At 41.1% G+C, this 17,466-nt stretch overlaps 1 protein-coding gene across 1 annotated transcript in view; it reads left to right on the plus strand.

Moving 5' to 3' along the window:
* The first annotated feature begins 7,047 nt into the window (after positions 1-7,047).
* LOC129696489 (extracellular sulfatase Sulf-1-like) overlaps positions 7,048-17,466 on the plus strand; it is a 448,145-nt gene continuing 437,726 nt past the window's right edge. Inside the window, exon 1 of the mRNA XM_055634441.1 lies at positions 7,048-7,164. The gene's annotated coding sequence lies outside the window, so the exon portion shown is untranslated. The remainder of the gene's footprint in view (positions 7,165-17,466) is intronic.

Here is a 17,466-nt window from a genome sequence, read left to right on the forward strand (position 1 = left end):
TTTCAATTCAATTATAACTGAAATAAAGCACTTTTAAATTAAAAAAAATTATGCTTCAAAAATCAACAAAATTAACCGAAAAGCATTAAACTAAATTAAAATAACTTTAAATGGTAAAAACATTTTTTGCCTCCCACAGCCTTTGACCCCCCCCCTTTGATTTCAGTGGGAACTGATCTGTGAAACAATTTCTCAGAGTAACACTGGGAAATCTCAGCAAGAATGTTGGACTTCATGGGGAGTCCAGCGACATAGAAAACTGACAGATTTAGTGCTGCAAATCTGTCAGCAACTTTGAGGCTTCCATGTTTCAGAGTACATTTGTACAAGTCCCGGGCTTTGCTCCTGAACTGCCAACATTAGCCAGTAAGAACAGGCCCAATAACAAAATCAAAACATCTCTATCTGACTGCAGGATCTTGGCAGGTGGATGGAAACCTCAAACAAATTATCAAAGGAGCTAGCTCTCAGCAGTGCTTCTGAAATCAATGGGAATCTGTTTTTTTTTATAGTCGGGGCAAACCCACAATATGAGTATTTTGGCAAGCACCGTATGGAAACCCTATCTCATATTGTGGCCTATATTAAAATGAATCATTTAATCCCATTTACCCATTAAATAGTCTAAAAAGTGTTACTCAAGAATCACAGTCTAGGCAATGGAGGTACAGAAGAGATATTTTCTATAGTGAAGATTTCATTGGGATGAGAGAGGAAACCGGAGCACCCATAGGAAACCCATGCGGTCACAGGGAGAACGTGCAAACTCCACACGTACAGCACTTGAGGTCAGGATTGAACCCGGGTCTCTGGCGCTGTGAGGTAGCAGCTCTACCAGCTGCGCCACTGTGCTCCGGTTTCCTCCCACATCCCAAAGACCTATAACCTACAAAGCGGGTTTTTAGGTTAATTGGCATCTGTAAAATTAGCCTAGTGTGTGGATGAGGAGTGGGACAACATATAACTATATATGACATATAACTTATTAAGAATAAGGGGTAGGTCATTTAGGACTGAGTTGAGGAAAAACATTTTCACCCAGAGAGTTGTGAATCTGTGGAATTCTCTGCCACAGAAGGCAGTGGAGGCCAATTGACTGGATATATTCAAGAGAGAGTTAGATATAGTTCTTAGGGCTAATGGAATCTAGGGATATGGGGACAAAGCAGGAACGGGTTACTAATGTTGAATGATCAGGCATGACCATATTGAATGGCAGTGCTGGCTTGAAGGGCCGAATGGCCTACTCCTGCACCTAATTTCTATGTTTCTATATTTCTGTTCAACTAGTGTGAACGAGTGATTAGTGGTCGATGAGGACTCAATGAGACAAAAGGCATCTCTCCGTGCTGTATCTCTAAACTAATCATTCGGCTTGGCACCTTTGTGACTAAGTCCATGTGTTTCAATTAATGTGAATACAGAAAGGGTGTTTGCTGTAAATGATAGAACAATTTCCATTACCTTTTTGTGCTCTGTTATTTGGATGCTGGATTGAGTAGCATCTGTGGAGGGAGGAAGAGTTAATGATTCAAGTGGGTGACTTGTCAAACTTGCTCTCATATTAACAGGCTGGAAATATTTTTAAGATTAGATTACACCACCTAGCCCATGTTTGTACCAGGACATTATTTCCATATTCTGTAGTCCTAGCTGTTATGTATGTCAAGAGGAAACATAAATGAAGGCTCATAAATTCAAAAGTAGCAGTCGCAAGCAGCTGAGAGTGTGGATTATTTAATATTAGACTATTATTTTAGGACTAATATCACATTGAATTACTGACAGCTTCAACAAAAATTCACTTCTTGGAAATGGAATTGGTGTTGGATAAAACCATAATAAATCAAATCCCTTTATCTTCTCCTGTTTCACAAAACATCTGACCTGATCAGTTCTTAATGTACAAATGTGCAGCAGACTTGGCAGTTGTTAGATTTTTTTTGCAAAGAAAGTGTTACGTGTAAAATGAGATGTATATTCCCTTCATTTCATTGTACAAGACTGTGGTTCAATTACATCTTGAAAACTGTGTCCAATTCTTGCTAACTGACATGGCAATGGCTCCTGCGGTTCCTGTAAAGACTCACAAGAGCGCTAGTTGGAGGGCACCAGTTTGACACACCTTACCCTTACCCTTCCATAATTCTGTCTCCCTCTCCCCTGTCTCTCTGTCTGAAGAAGGGTCTCAACCTGAAAAGTCATCCATTCCATCTCTCCAGAGATGCTGCCAGCCCAACTGAGTTACTCCAGCATTTTGTGTCGATCTAGGCTGAAAGTATTGTCAAGGGTGCCTGCCACCCTGGCCATTCCCATTTCTCTCTTCTACCTTCTGGGGGTAGATACAGGAGCTTGAAAGGTTATGCATCAGATTTAAGAACAGCTTGTTACCCACTGCTCTCAGACTCCTGAACATCACCTCTTTCATAAACCCTTCCTAGAGGTGCTGTCACATACTCTTACCCCTAACTCTACGTCATTTAATCGTTTTGTTATTGCACATCAATATTTTTTGCACTACTCCAATCTATAGACTGTTCTGCTGTATTGCACGTTATATTTATTGTTATATTTATATCACTGCATGTACACTGCTGACTCTGTGAGCTTCACATGAACAAGGAAATTCATTACACCATGCAATATTTATGCTATTAAACTAATCTGATTTGATCTATCCTGGATGGTCTTTAGCTTTTTAAGAGTTGTTGGAGCTGCATTCATCAAAGCCAATGGAGAATATTCCATTGTGCTCTCTACTCTTACCTTGTAGATAAATGGAAATACCTCTAGGGATCAGTAGGAGTCTGGTGACCTTGTGGAACTGGTATTTATGTGGCAGGTCCAGTTGACCTCCTGTTTAATGATAGCCCTAGGATAATAACCATATAACCATATAACAATTACAGCACAGAAACAGGCCATCTCGGCCCTACAAGTCCATGCCAAACAACTTTTTTTTCCCCTTAGTCCCACCTGCCTGCACTCATACCATAACCCTCCATTCCCTTCTCATCCATATGCCTATCCAATTTATTTTTAAATGATACCAATGAACCTGCCTCCACCACTTCCACTGGAAGCTCATTCCACACCGCTACCACTCTCTGAGTAAAGAAGTTCCCCCTCATATTCCACCTAAACTTCTGTCCATTAATTCTGAAGTCATGTCCTCTTGTTGGAATCTTCCCTATTCTCAAGGGAAAAGCTTGTCCACATCAACTCTGTCTATCCCTCTCATCATTTTAAAGACCTCTATCAAGTCCCCCCTTAACCTTCTGCGCTCCAGAGAATAAAGACCTAACTTATTCAACCTATCTCTGTAACTTAGTTGTTGAAACCCAGGCAACATTCTAGTAAATCTCCTCTGCACCAGTCCCTCATCCACGCATTTATCCTCCACCTCACTCCATTCCTACTCTCACTGTCGCGTGGCACTGGCAGTAATAGGCAAACCGTGTCTGGCGAAGATCTCTGCTAGTGCCTATACAGTTTTTTCTGCTGTTGTTGACTTCATCACTGCATACTCACAGTACCTACTATAGTAGTCTCCCACTACCATAATTGATTCACCTGTTGGAAGTGGTCCAAGAAAGTCAACAGCTATGTCAACCCATGGTCCTGTTGGCAACTTTGTACTTCTAATTGGTTCTGGTGGGTTGCTCTTGCTTGTGATTTGGCATCCATGACATGTGTTGACAAATTTTTCGACATCTTTCTCGCAACCTGGACACCACACTTTGCTCCGCAAATTCTGTTTAGTACCGACGCTGCCTTAATGTCCTTCATGCGCTAATGACACGATCCTTGGTCATAGTGCCTGTGGGATCACCAATCTGCTGCCTCTCAGCACACACTGACCAATTACTCAAAATTCATAATATTGGTAATGTATGCTTTGTAAGGGCATTGATCCCATTGCCTAGTGTGAATACGCACCCTGTTCAGGATCATGTTCTGATTTCCTTTCAACTTCCTTCATTGTCACGGCTCCTGGCATTGACTGAATTGCGACGAATCGCACAAAGTTCTCTGCATCCATCTCTAGCGTGGATGTTGCTCCCAGCTGTTCAACCTTCAACAGTTTCGACAGCGGGTCCATGATGTTTGCTTTCCCAGCAATGTGGACTACTTTGTACTTGTCCTGTTGGAGTCTCAGCACCCAACGTTCTATTCTGGCACATGGCTTAGACCTTGTCGAATAGATCACTTCCAACAGCTTGTGATCTGTAACAAGTTCAAATTCAATGCCGTACAAGTATGGATGGAACCTTTCACAGGCCCACACTAGTCCCAGTGCTTATTCATCTGTTTGAGAATACCTTCTCTCCACGCTGGTTAACGATCGACTGGCATATGCTATGATTCTGGGTCCATCTGCATGTGTCTGTACCAACACTGCTCCTAAACCAACCAGACTAGCATCTGCTATGACTTTTGTTGGTCAACTGGATCATGATATCCCAGGGTTTCTGCACTTATTAGACTCTGTTTCAGTGATTTGAATGCCTGTGTCTGTTCACTACCAAACTGGAACGGTACGTCTTTACTCGTCAACTTTCTCAGTGGATCTGCCAGTGTAGCAACATTTAGAATGAATTTTGCACAATAATTGACCAATCCTAGAAAACTCCGCATCTCGGTTGCATTCTGAGGTTCATGTGCATCTGCAACAGCTTTCACTTTAGCTTTGGCTGGGTTCAGCCCTTCACTTGTGAGTCTGTGTCCCAAGAAATCCATCTCAGAGACGCAAACTTGCACTTGCCTTCTTTCACAGTGAGAACTGCTTCTTGAAGTTTTGTCAATACTAGCTTCAACCTCCTGTCATGCTCTTCACGACTTGATGCATGGACAATGATGTCATCTAATATGTTTGCTGCTCCTGGTACACCTTGAATCACTGTGGATTTTGTCCTGATAGATCTCAGGAGCAGCATTGTTTCCAAACATCAGTCTTTTGTATCGGTACAATCCACAGTGAGTGACGAATGTTGTCACCTCTCTTGACTCAGGATGTAATTCCAACTGATGATATCCCCACTTGAGATCAATTTTGGAAAACACTTTGCTGGTTGATAACTCTTGTAACTCCTCATCAACCATAGGATTGGGTGTCTTTCTCTGATTATTGCCTCATTGGCTCTCTTCATGTCAACGCACAGTCTAATGTCATAATTGGGTTTCGGCACATTCACAACTGGACTCACCCATGGCGTCGAACGTTCAACTGGTTCAATAATGTCCTGATCAATCAACTCCTTGATTTTAGCTTCTACTTTTCCACGAAGTCCAAATGGCATTCTCCGCACCGGTTGATCTATCGGCTTGACATTTTCATCAATGGCTAACTTCACTTGCCGGCCTTTCAATTTTCCAACCCCTTGGAATACTGAATCAAATTCCTGCCTCATTTCATCATATGACTGCACTGAATTGACATGCACTCCGATGTGAAGCATTCCCAGCTCTCGAGCTGTATTTCTACTCAGCAGAGGTTCTCCCTTCTCCTCTATCACCACGGATTCTGCTTCAGTTTCTCTATCTCTGACCTACTTTAGTCGTGAAACATCCAATGGTCTGCAATGGTTTAGTTGTGATGTAGGGATATAACTTCCTACTACACCTCCTTGACGTGCACTTGATTTTCTGCTGTTTCAAGCATTCGCAAAGTGATCTGTCAATTACGTTGCTGTCGCTACCAGAATCTACAATTGGCACTGTAACACCTCCGATGGTTACTGCAACTTTCTTGTGGTGGCTCTCATTCAATGCAAACTGATAATTCCTTTTAACAGCATGCTCACCAGCTTCATCACTATCTTCATCACTTCTGAAATTACCATCTACGTGACAGACATGACCCTTCTTTTTCTGCCAAGGTCTGTCTTTATTTTCACTGGACCTCCCTTTCTTGTTGTAATCACTTGTCTTGTCCATGTCCCTACTTTTACATTTCTTTGCAAAATGATCTTTATCTCCACATTTCCTACATGTTCTACCTTTTGCTGGACAACATGCATCTTTCCCTATGTGATTCTTGTTGCCACACCAGTAACACTCAACCTCACATTCAGGCATATTCCTTGGTCTCCCTTAGGACAGCTGGTTAACTTGACCAGTCTTGGAATCTTTCAATTTCATCCTGTGAAATTGTCCCTCAACACTTCCAGTGCTGCTGCAATCAACAAAGCATCATTAAGGTTTAACTCACCCCCTTTTTCTAACAGCCTTCTCCTGAGCTTGCCTGACCTGCAATGCTGGACAACCTGATCCAATATCTGGTTTTCCACATCAGCAACCACATATTTGCATCCTACAGACACATGTCTGAGTCTCGTCACAAATTGAGCAACACTCACCCTCTTCCTGCAATGTTTTACGGAATAAATGGCGTTGAAATGTAGCATTTGGCACCACCACATAATGACTGTTCAAAGCATCAACGGCTTTCTTATAGTCTTCCTTCATTCTGGTACCAGGGAGTGTTTTAAACATCTCTCAAACAGCTGGTCCCACGGTGAAAAGAAGCAATGCTCTCCGCTGCACCTTCTGCCCCGGCTTACTCGCCTCAAGAAGGAGCCCTGAACTGTCGGCGTAAGCTTCGAATCCCTCCACTGACGGTACTCGCATCACCCGTCGGATTGAAGTGTGGAACTCCGCGAAGTGCTAAGAAATCAGCTCCAGCGACCGCCATTTAAAAAAATATATATTTTCCAGCTCGAAGCCACGGATTCAGAATCTAAAATATCGAAAACATCCGAAATATCCAAATTATCCTCATCGCCAATGTCACATCCTGGCCTCAGATGTGGAATAATAATGATACTGACACAATATTTATAGTTTACATTCCTTGGTCTCCGAGTTTATTATCTCACTCAGCCATGGCCTCCTGCCTTGGCTTACACAGTGCACATGCGATCTGACCTCCAGGTCAGCTGATACAAAGGTCATGATATTTGCATATCATCATCATGACTCATCGTCATGACAGGCAACACGGTGGCATAGCAGTAGAGTTGCTGCCTTACAGTGCTTGCAGAGTAGACCCGGGTCCCATTCTGACTACGGGTGCTGTCTGTGCGGAGTTTGTTCGTTCTCCCTGTGACTGTGTGGGTTTTCTCAGAGATCTTTGGTTTCCTCCCACACTCCAATGACGTACAGGTATGTAGGTTTATTGGCTTGGTGTATGTGTAAATTGTCCCTAGTGTGTGTAGGATAGTGTTAATGTGCGGGGATTGCTGGTTGGCGAGGACTCGGTGAACCGAAGTGCCTGTTTCCATGCTGTATCTCTGAACTAAACTAAACTAAACTAAACTAAACTCAACAAGTGTGGATTAACAGGGAGTTTTGATTCCCACCATGCTTTGTCCTCCCCCTTCTTTCTTCCAGCTGTCCCTTCCCTCCCCACCTCCCCCTCCTCCCCCTCCCCCCCCCCCCCCCCCCCCCCCTACAATCAGTCTGAAGCAGGGTTCCATCCTGAAACGCCATCTATCCACGTTCTCCAGAAATGCTGTCTGGCCCGCTGAATTACTTCAGCATTTTGTGTCTCTTTTATGTAGGTTACTGTTTATTTGGGGTTTTCCTCAGTAATTCGTCAATTTGGTAAGGTTAGAGTACTTAAAGTGGGGCTGAAGAAGTCACAAGTGCACAACCCACAATAGTCTGGTGCAATACAGAAGGTGAGTATGCGGGCAGTTGGAAAGAAGTCATACAGATTTCCTTATCTCTAGTTGGCCTGAAATTTGATCTTGCGTAGCTCGCACGCATGATTACATGCCTTTGGATGAGTGGGAAAAGCCTGTCCTAAAATGTGCGAAGTACAGGCAGAGTGGACAGACCACTGGGTCACTCACAGGAGGTCACTTCATATTTTGAAACAAAGCCCCATGTGACAGTAATCCAGCCTCAATTTCCGACCTCACATTGATCACTGTAAAATTGTATGGTCTGTAAATCGAACACAAAAGTTGAGCCCAGTTTTCAAACTGTCCTCCTGCCACTCATTAACAAGGCCTCTCAAAATCGGTCCTTTTATTTTGAGGCCCAATTCTCTCTCTAAGCATTTCCTTCTGCCAGCATCTATCTTTCTGACCTCTTGGTCATGGGTCAGCTCAGCAGCACAAGCGCATACAATGCGCAGCCTTTACCGTGACATAGCAACAATGGCTGCAGCTGACCCACTGCAAACTGCTTGGCTCAAGAGATTTTAATCTCTACTCTGCTTTAACTTTGTCAGAAGAAAGCAGATATCATCAAAATTTGTGGAAACATTTATCATTTATTCAACTTCCAACTTAGGCCCATAAGTGAGTTGATAAATAAGATCATGGATGGGCTGATCGTACACAGATTGATAGGCTCAATTCCTTTGTGAAAACTTCTTGCATTGAAACAGCAGCTGCACTATTGATCAGATGTCAGTCAGTCTTCCCAAGTTTCTATTTTTTTAATTGAAATTGTAATAGAAAAATGAAAAACAAAATTTGCAAATGATGTTCAAATGTGGCGTATCTTCAGTCATAGACTATACAATGTAGTGTATCAATTGTTCGATCAGCTCTCAGTTCAAGGTTTATACCTGGTTTAAACCTGGTTCAAAGATGCAAATCTCCTCTGTGTGAAATGTGAGTTTTGGCAGTTTTAGTTCACATTCAAATGATCATGATCTACACAAAGACGCCTCTGATGTGTCGCATGAGTGCATCAGGGGCTAACTTCCTGGGTGAGGTCTGAGGCCCATTGTTGGGGTATATATATAAAACATGCAAAGGAAAGGCTTTTAGTTATACTAAACGTGGAAGACCTCTTCTATTGTCCTTTGGCACGGTGTACAATAGAACATTACAGCAATAAACCACTGCATCAAGCAGGTGTCTGACTATCATGCAGTGAAAACTTCAGGACCTTTTTCCAACACAGAAGTTTTTTCAGCATAGGGTTTTCAATTTAGTTATTTTCTACATCACATCAATTTCACCTTTCACACCTATGCTTGCTCACTTGTGCGGTCTCCTGATTGACCAAACTTCAATTTCAAAATTCTCACATTTGTTTTCAAATTATTTCATGGTCTTGCTCTTCCCCATCTCCGTAATTTGTCCATTACCCTGAGATATATACAAAATGCTGGAGTAACTCAACGGGACAGGCAGTATATCTGGAGAAAAGAAAATGGTGATGTTTCGGGTTGAGACCCGTCTTCAGATTGAGAGGCTTGGGAGACAGAAACTAGATGGTAATCCTGCTAGTTTTACTGTTTGTATCTCCTTGTTATCACAATCAACAATGGACTGTTATGGGCTCTTTGGTAATCGGTGCCAGCTCTGATCTGTTCTTTACCTTTCCATACATCTAGTTTCCCTTTCCCTTGACTCACAATGTGAAGAAGGGTCTTGACCTGTAACGTTACCTATTCCTTCTCCCCAGAAATGCTGCCTGTCCTGCTGAGTTACTTCAGCATTTAGTGTCTATCTAAATCAGCATCTGCTTCCTACACATTGCCCTGAGATATATTTGGTTCTCCATTTCTGGCCCTTTGCCAACACTAAATGTAATTATTATTGGCCTTGAGTAAGCCTTATATTGGTTTCCTCCATGTAATATAAATGGAAGTTGTTGCTAAAATGCAGCATACATGTGCTCTTTTTGAGACTGTGATTGCTCCAGTATTATGGAATGGTACAGAAGAAAGCCATTCAGCTTTATCAGATTCATACCAACTCCTAGGGAACTCCTTTGAGGATGTGACAAGTAAAATGGATGAAGGGGAGCCAGTGGATGTAGTGTATCTAGACTTTCAGAAAGTCTTTGATAAGGTCCCGCATGGGAGACTAAAATTAGAGCACATGGTATTGGGGGTAGAGTGTTGACATGGATAGAAAATTGGTTGGCAGATAGGAAGTAAAGAGTAGGAGTGAACGGGTCCTTTTCAGAATGGCAGGCAGTGGCAAGTGGAGGGTCGCAAGGCTCGGTGTTGGGGCTGTAACTGTTTGAAATATATATTAATCATTTGGAAGAGAGAATTAAGAGCAACACTAGCAAGTTTGCGGATGACACAAAGCTGGGTGGCAGTGTGAACTGTGAAGAGAATGTTAGGGGGTTGCAGGTCTCCTAATTTGAGGAAGGACATTCTTGTGATTGAGGCAGTACAGCGTAGGTTCGGGAGATTGATCCCTGGGATGGCGGGACTGTCATATGAGGAAAGATTGAAAAGACTATGCTTGTATTCACTGGAGTTTAGAAGGATGAAGGGGTTTTATAGAAACATATAAAATTATAAAAGGTCTGGACAAGCTAGTTGCAGGAAAAATGTTCCCAATGTTGGGCGAGTCCAGAACCAGGGGCCACGGCCTTAGAATAAAGGCCATTTAAGACTGAGGTGAGAAAAAACTTTTTCACCCAGAGAGTTGTGAATTTGTGAAATTCCCTACCATAGAGGTCAAATCACTGGATGGATTTAAGAGAGAGTTAGATAGAGCTCTAGGGGCTAGTGGAATCAAGGGATATGTGGAGAAGGCAGGCACTGGTTATTGATTGCGGACAATGAGCCATGATCACAATGAATGGCGGTGCTGGCTCGAAGGGCCGAGTGGCCTCCTCCTGCACCTATTTTCTATGTTTCTATGTTTCTAAACCCATTTAATTCCATTCTCCTTCACTTTGCATCCCTACAAACCTATTCACTCTCACACATTAATGCCAATGTCCCTATTGAGTCCTTTTTGTCATTAACCTACACAAAGGGGCAATGGCATTTAACTTACCAGCACATTTTTGGCATGCGGGAGGAAACTGGAGCATCCAGATGAAATGTACATGGGTACAGATGAAATGTACATAGCTGCTGAAGACATGTTCATAGATACATATTGAACAAAAGATAATTCCAATTTGATGATTCATTTCTCTCCCAGGTATTGAAAACCATTGTTTAATTTCATGACTCCATATGGTCTTGCATCCCATGTGATGTAATTACATTCTACTATTATAATATCTAATCGTTTGTTTACTCACAGTAATTATATTTGGAATCTAATTTTTTTAATGACTTTGTCATTCACCTAGTTTTGCTCATCTGATTAATCTGCGTTATCTGGATTTACCAGAGCTAGAGCAATTAGAAATGAATATGCTTGAACCCCTCATTATCAAAATGTTGAGGGAAGAATGCTACCAATGATGAAGGATAAGCACTTATATAAATTATGCACTTTGTACATTATTTTTAGTGTGTGATAAAGTGAGCAGCATCCAGTGAGCTTTTAAAGGATGATTACAGTGCACAGACTAAAAACATTGTGTCATTTGTAAACTGCTTGGGGTCACTGTTGATGCTGTCCACAGAGCTTTTAAATTCATTATAATAATAGCACTTTCTCAGGTTAGACTTGTTGGCACACTATCAAGGCTTTACAATCTGACCCATGTGACACGTATCCCACAAGCATTAATGCTGTTTAAAGACCACTTCATCTCTTCCTCGGGAACAATCTAATAGCTTCAACAAGTCTGCACAGAATCAAATCTACAATTAGATATTTCAGGAAATCCAATTTAATCGTGTAATTGTCAAGAAAAAGATTCTGTTAATTCATGTTTAACAATGTATTTACTATTATAATTTAATTTTGAATAAAAAATTTAAATCCACTTAATTATTGTTCATAATGATTGTTAAAAATTCTATAACTAAAATTCAATTAAATCTTGGTGTCTCAGTTCCGAGGAGACCTTGATAACTTTTACATTTATTGGATCTTTATAAATCCACTTTGAGCAGCACAGCACTGTCATTCAGAAGCTAGGTTTGACGTCAATTGGGAACAATGCACATCACAAGGTGACATGAGAGGCAGAGAAAATATCTTCAAAGATCTTCAACAATGCTGATTTTAAAGATTAAATTCATGCAGTTCCACAAGGGTAGTTCTCTGCAGAAAGCAACCAAAGACTGCAAAATCTTCCTGCTTTTTGCTTTCATTTTACCCCTTTCTTTGCTGCAGCTGTTGACATAAAGTGGGCACAGTTCCACATGTACGTGCACCATGCTCACATGAGCATTTCTTGCCTCTCAAACATTGGCTATAGAGAACATCTGCTGCAAAAGCAATCTAATTCCTTATGGATGACTGGAGAGGATTCAGCCTCCAAAGACAAGTCCTTTGCAACTGAGCTACTAGCAATCAGCAATATACATGTTTTTTGTGTCTATCTTATGTTTTTAAGTTGCATTGCCTAGTGCTACAATTGCTGATACACTTAATCAATTAACTGATGCAGGTGTTTGTGCCATGCCATGAATAATTTGTCTCTGGCAGTCAGGCGTGACAAGAACATTGATAAATGAGATAAATCATGAGAGGAATAGATCGGGTAGATTGGTAGATGCTCAGAGAATTGAAGACAGGAGGACGTGGGTTGAAGGTGAAGGGGAAAAGATTTAATAGGAATCTGAGGGGTAACATTTTCACGCAAAGGGTGATGGGTGTATGGAACAAGCTGCCAGAGGAGGTCATTGAGGCAGGGACTATCCCTATGTTTAGGAAACAGTTAGAGAGGTACATGAATAGGACAGGTTTTATGGGCCAAACACAGGCAAGCGAGACCAGTGTAGTTGGGAAATGGTGGCCGGAGTGGGCAAGTTGGGCTGAAGGGCCTGATTCCACACTGTATCACTCTATGACACTCTAAATATCAGCCAATTTCACACCAGAAATCATAACTACCCACCTATAAAAGTTTATTTGTGTACGTTGCTTGGATGGATGTGGAGGCAGAAGATGAAGAGCCAGCATGGTCTAAGCTGAGGGAACAATAGTGTGTCTATTTTATTAAGTCCATGCATCTACTCTTTTTGCAATCATATTCCAACAAACGGTGGGCACTCTGGTAATCCTCTGTCAGTCCAGGCTGCTTATTGTATCTCTATTTATGAATGGTAGTCCATTTGAGGTTTAGATTAAAGTAACAAATCCAACACAAGCAGATTAAAATAACTTCACAAGATGAGCACAGGAGGATTAAACTGATGTAAAGACAAATGAATATGGAATCAGGACAATTAGACAACAATCAATTGATGAATAGTTTTCCAACACAATGGCTCAGGTTTTAAATGTGAGTTAAAGGAAAATGGAGAATTGCTCCAAGTAATTCAATTGAGTTAATATCGTAACATTTTCAGTAAACATCAAACTATTTTTGAGATTTGAGCGTTATATTTGGTGGAAAACTATCTGTCCTCATTACAGTACAGATATATTTTACAGTATAGATGTGATATTCTAAAAAAGATGAGAAATCTTGATGCAAACTGAAAACTAATGTTGTCTCTTCAAGTATAAACAACCAAATCTAAATTGGCTAATTTATCTTTGTTTGCATTTTTGCTAATACCTCTTGATGAAGAGGGACAGTTATTCAATCTAACTCAAAATGAAATTCTGATGAAGATGGAGCTTGTTTTATCTGCAGCCAAAAAGGCAAGATATTTTAAAATAGGAAATCAGCCTGATGACTGAGGACTGTACTTTATGTTCCTATGTTCCATGGTTCGCAACAATATCAGAAATTCAATGCATTTCTAACAAAAATTGTATTTGCCTTAAGTGCTTTATCATTGATCTTTTATAAGTTCACCTGAAAAAATAAGTTATCTGCATCAGAGCTCTCAAACTACATTTTGAGTGACACTCTGATAGAGTGCATTCTCTGCAGTTCACAAGCTATTTACCAAATGAATCAGACACAAAAAGCTGGAATAACTCAGTGGGTCAGGCAGCATCTCTAGAGAAAAGGAACAGGTGATGTTTCTGGTCGAGACCTTTCTTCAGACTGGTGTGAAGAAGAGTCCCGATCCGAAATGTCACCTATTCCTTTTCTGCTGAGTTGCTGCCTGACCCGCTGAGTTATTCCAGCTTTTTGTGTCTATCTTCGATTTAAACTGGCATCTGTAGCTATAGTACTTCCTACCAAATGAATTAGACTGGTATCCAGCAACACTACATGCAGTCTTTTTTTAGAATCTCTCAGAATAAATGCATAATAATTTGAATGCATAATAATTTCTTTCCTACCATAACTTTGATCAACACTGCAAACATTGAGATTTGGGTGAATGTGCAAAGGGACTCGCAGTGATGCTCGAGAAGTCTTTCATGTGAGTCTATTTTTATCCATCTCCATACCTCGCTGCCTGGCAATTTTTCATTTTCACATAGAATGACCACCAAGTCCTTAAAGTCCTGCAAATTGCATTGTAGTCAGTGAATGTTAGGTTTTTAGGTTTATTATTAAAAGGCCGAAGTGTTGTGAGGATGGTGGGTAATTATTCTTGCTGTGTTTTAGTTAGTTAGACCATACAGCAGCTCCAAGCCTCCATCTTCCATGGTTTAGCCTTAATATTTCGGTGCACAATAGCTTTAGTATATAGTTTACCCCTGAAGTCGGAATATAAAATATCTATGAAATAAGAATACAAAATATGCCATTGATAAAAGTAGAGAATACAGGAGGGTAATCTCTCTACAACCACACCTCAATGAGATCTGAACCTGCTATGATTAGAATTCTTCTTCTGTTGCATCTGTCTCCAGGCCTTTTCCTCTGGTAAGGAATCCTCACAGCCCAGTGAGGACTCTTCTCCTGTCTCCAGCATTCCTCCACCTTTTGAACTCCTCATGCTGGCCTTCTACCCTCTCTAGAATTCTTTATTTCCAACTGTTGGCGTGACCAACTGTCTTGATTTCTTTACTCCCCTTAGCCATTGCAATCTCACCCCACTGAACACCACAGAATTGAGTCTGAAAAAGAGCCCCGACCTGAAACAGCACCGATCCTATGTTCTCCTGGGATGCTGCCTGGCCCACTGAGTTACTCCAGCACTTTGTGTGTGTTTTTTAGGAGTAATACTTCTCTGGGGCAATTCATGGCAGCATATCTCCTCTGGGATTCTAATATGCATTTACTTGAAGGTTCCCTTTCCAATTGAAGTGGGCGTGGGAAATCTATTTATAGATTTTGTAGCTAGAAAGTAGATTACTTTTGAGAACTCAGATTTGACAGCTGCAGTGAGTAGTGGAAAAGAAAAGCAAGCTAATAATGTGCTGATGTAGTTGCCTTTTGACACAATATTGATCAATTCCCCTTTCTTGGCAAAGGCAAGCTTGTGCGAGTAAAAGGTTAATGGTCTAGCACAAGAAAATTTCCTTTCCAGCTTCTTAGTGCTGATTGAAGAGTGAAAGAGTGCTTGGTTTCTGCTGTCATTAGCTAAACACAACAGTATTTACATAAGGTGTTGATTCAAACTTGTCAGCCTTTATTATTTCTCTTTGCTAAAAGCTGGATTGGAAGTCAAGTGCACACATGGTGAGTTCAGTGCGAACGTTCAATCATTATTTTCTTCAGACTTGGCACGAATCTTTATTGATGCACCTGAGGTAAATGTCCTGCATTTAAACTATTTGAGTAGACAGGCTGGAGGCTGTCTTCTCTCTGTCTTATGACTGTGCCTGGATAATAAAAAACAATAGATAGCTCTCAGCACATCGCAAATCAGTAATCCGATAAGGGAGTTTAGATGGCATCAAGCAGCAGAATATTTTTAGGAATTCACAGGATTTTAATTCCTGGTGTACCATGAGTGGATTAGCTTTAAATATATTTATGTTATTCACCAGATATACATATATCACCTGGTGTTTGTGTTGTTTCTATAAATCTTTGTTTCCTCTAGAAGACATTACTTTTGTTTTTGCTGCTGTTTCAAGAAGGTAACTGATTATTGATTTTATCTCATTGAACCTGGAGCTTTATAAGATTAGTGTTATTAGATTGGTACACAGGATGTGTGGTGTATCCGGATTATAATTTACAATGAGTGATAGTGAAGTTCTCCATCCTTTGTATAAGATACAGCCATTAGCTGTGCTGCCTTTCCATACAAAACCATTGAGAACATCAGAACATTCAGATAGAATTGTGTTTGTTATAGCTTTTCATTAGGTCCCGGCATTTGGATTTAGTCACTAATACACTATTAATGTTAAACCCTCTTACCTCAAACAGAATCATGTATTGCTGTTGTTTTGAGCGCAACACAGTCCAAAATCAATTTTGCTTGAAGAAAAACAAAAATCTAAATGCTGGAAGAGCATGATGATAGAATGGAGTGGCTGGGCTTGAATACTCTGGAATTTAGAAGGATGAGAGGGTATCTTATTGAAACACATAAGATTATTAAGAGATTGGACACGCTAGAGGCAGGAAACATGTTCCCGATGTTGGGGGAGTCCAGCACCAGGGGCCACAGTTTAAGAATAAGGGGTAGGCCATTTAGAACGGAGATGAGGTAAAACATTTTCACCCAGAGGGTTGTGAATCTGTGGAATTCTTTGCCTCAGAAGGCAGTGGAGGCCAATTCTCTGGATGCTTTCAAGAGAGAGTTAGATCTTAAAGATAACGGAGTCAGGGGATATGGTGTGATGGCAGGAACGGGGTACTGATTGTGGATGATCAGCCATGATCATAGTGAATGGCGGTATGGCTCAAAGGGATGAATGGCCTACTCCTGTACCTGATGTCTATTGTCTAGTGTCTAGTGTCTATTGTCTATAGCTCAATTCGTCAAGCAGGATCTGTGGAGGCATAAATATGGAAGTTAATGTTCTGGGTCAAGAACTTACATCCGGAGTGAGAGGGAAACGGAAAGATTACCAGCACACATGAGTGCGAGGGTGTTGGAACGGAGGCTGGTAAGTGATAGATGGAACCAGATGGGGAGGGGATGATTGTCAGATGGAATAGAAAATATTTATGAAGTCAAAGAGTATCTCAAACCCTCCAACCCAAGCAACACCCTTGTGAATATTACTCTTGTGAAGTACCTTGTGTATCTGTGCCTCACCATACGTGCATATAACAATAAACTTGAACTCTTTTCTGTAGTATGGCGATCAGAACTACACAAAATATTCAAAGTGCAGCCTAACCAATTTTTTTATACAACTGTAACATGATATCCCAAATCATGTATTCAATGCCTTGGCCGATGAAGGCAAACATAACATACTCCTTCTTTACCACTGTCTGCCTGTGTTGTCACTTTCAGGGAACAATGTACTTGTATTCCAAGGACGCTGTGTTCAACAACACTCCAATTCACGCCCATTTTCTCAGTTGATCTATATAATGTTGTCACTTTGACAACTTTCTTCACTATCCACTATACCATCAATATTGGTGTAATCTACAAACTTAGTCATCATGCAGCAACATTCCCATCTAAATCGATATCTATGTAACGATACCACCTTTGTTGGACAAATAACAAAGGTGTTATTGTTTGTTAGGCAGTCGATGGGAAGTCACGGTGGCATAGCAGTAGAGTTGATGCCTTACAGCGAATTCAGCGCCGGAGGCCTGGGTTCGATCCCGATTACAGATGCTGTCTGTACGGAGTTT

The sequence above is a fragment of the Leucoraja erinacea genome, chromosome 4 (genome assembly GCF_028641065.1).
Source record: "Leucoraja erinacea ecotype New England chromosome 4, Leri_hhj_1, whole genome shotgun sequence".
In the NCBI taxonomy this organism is placed as follows: Eukaryota; Metazoa; Chordata; class Chondrichthyes; order Rajiformes; family Rajidae; genus Leucoraja; species Leucoraja erinaceus.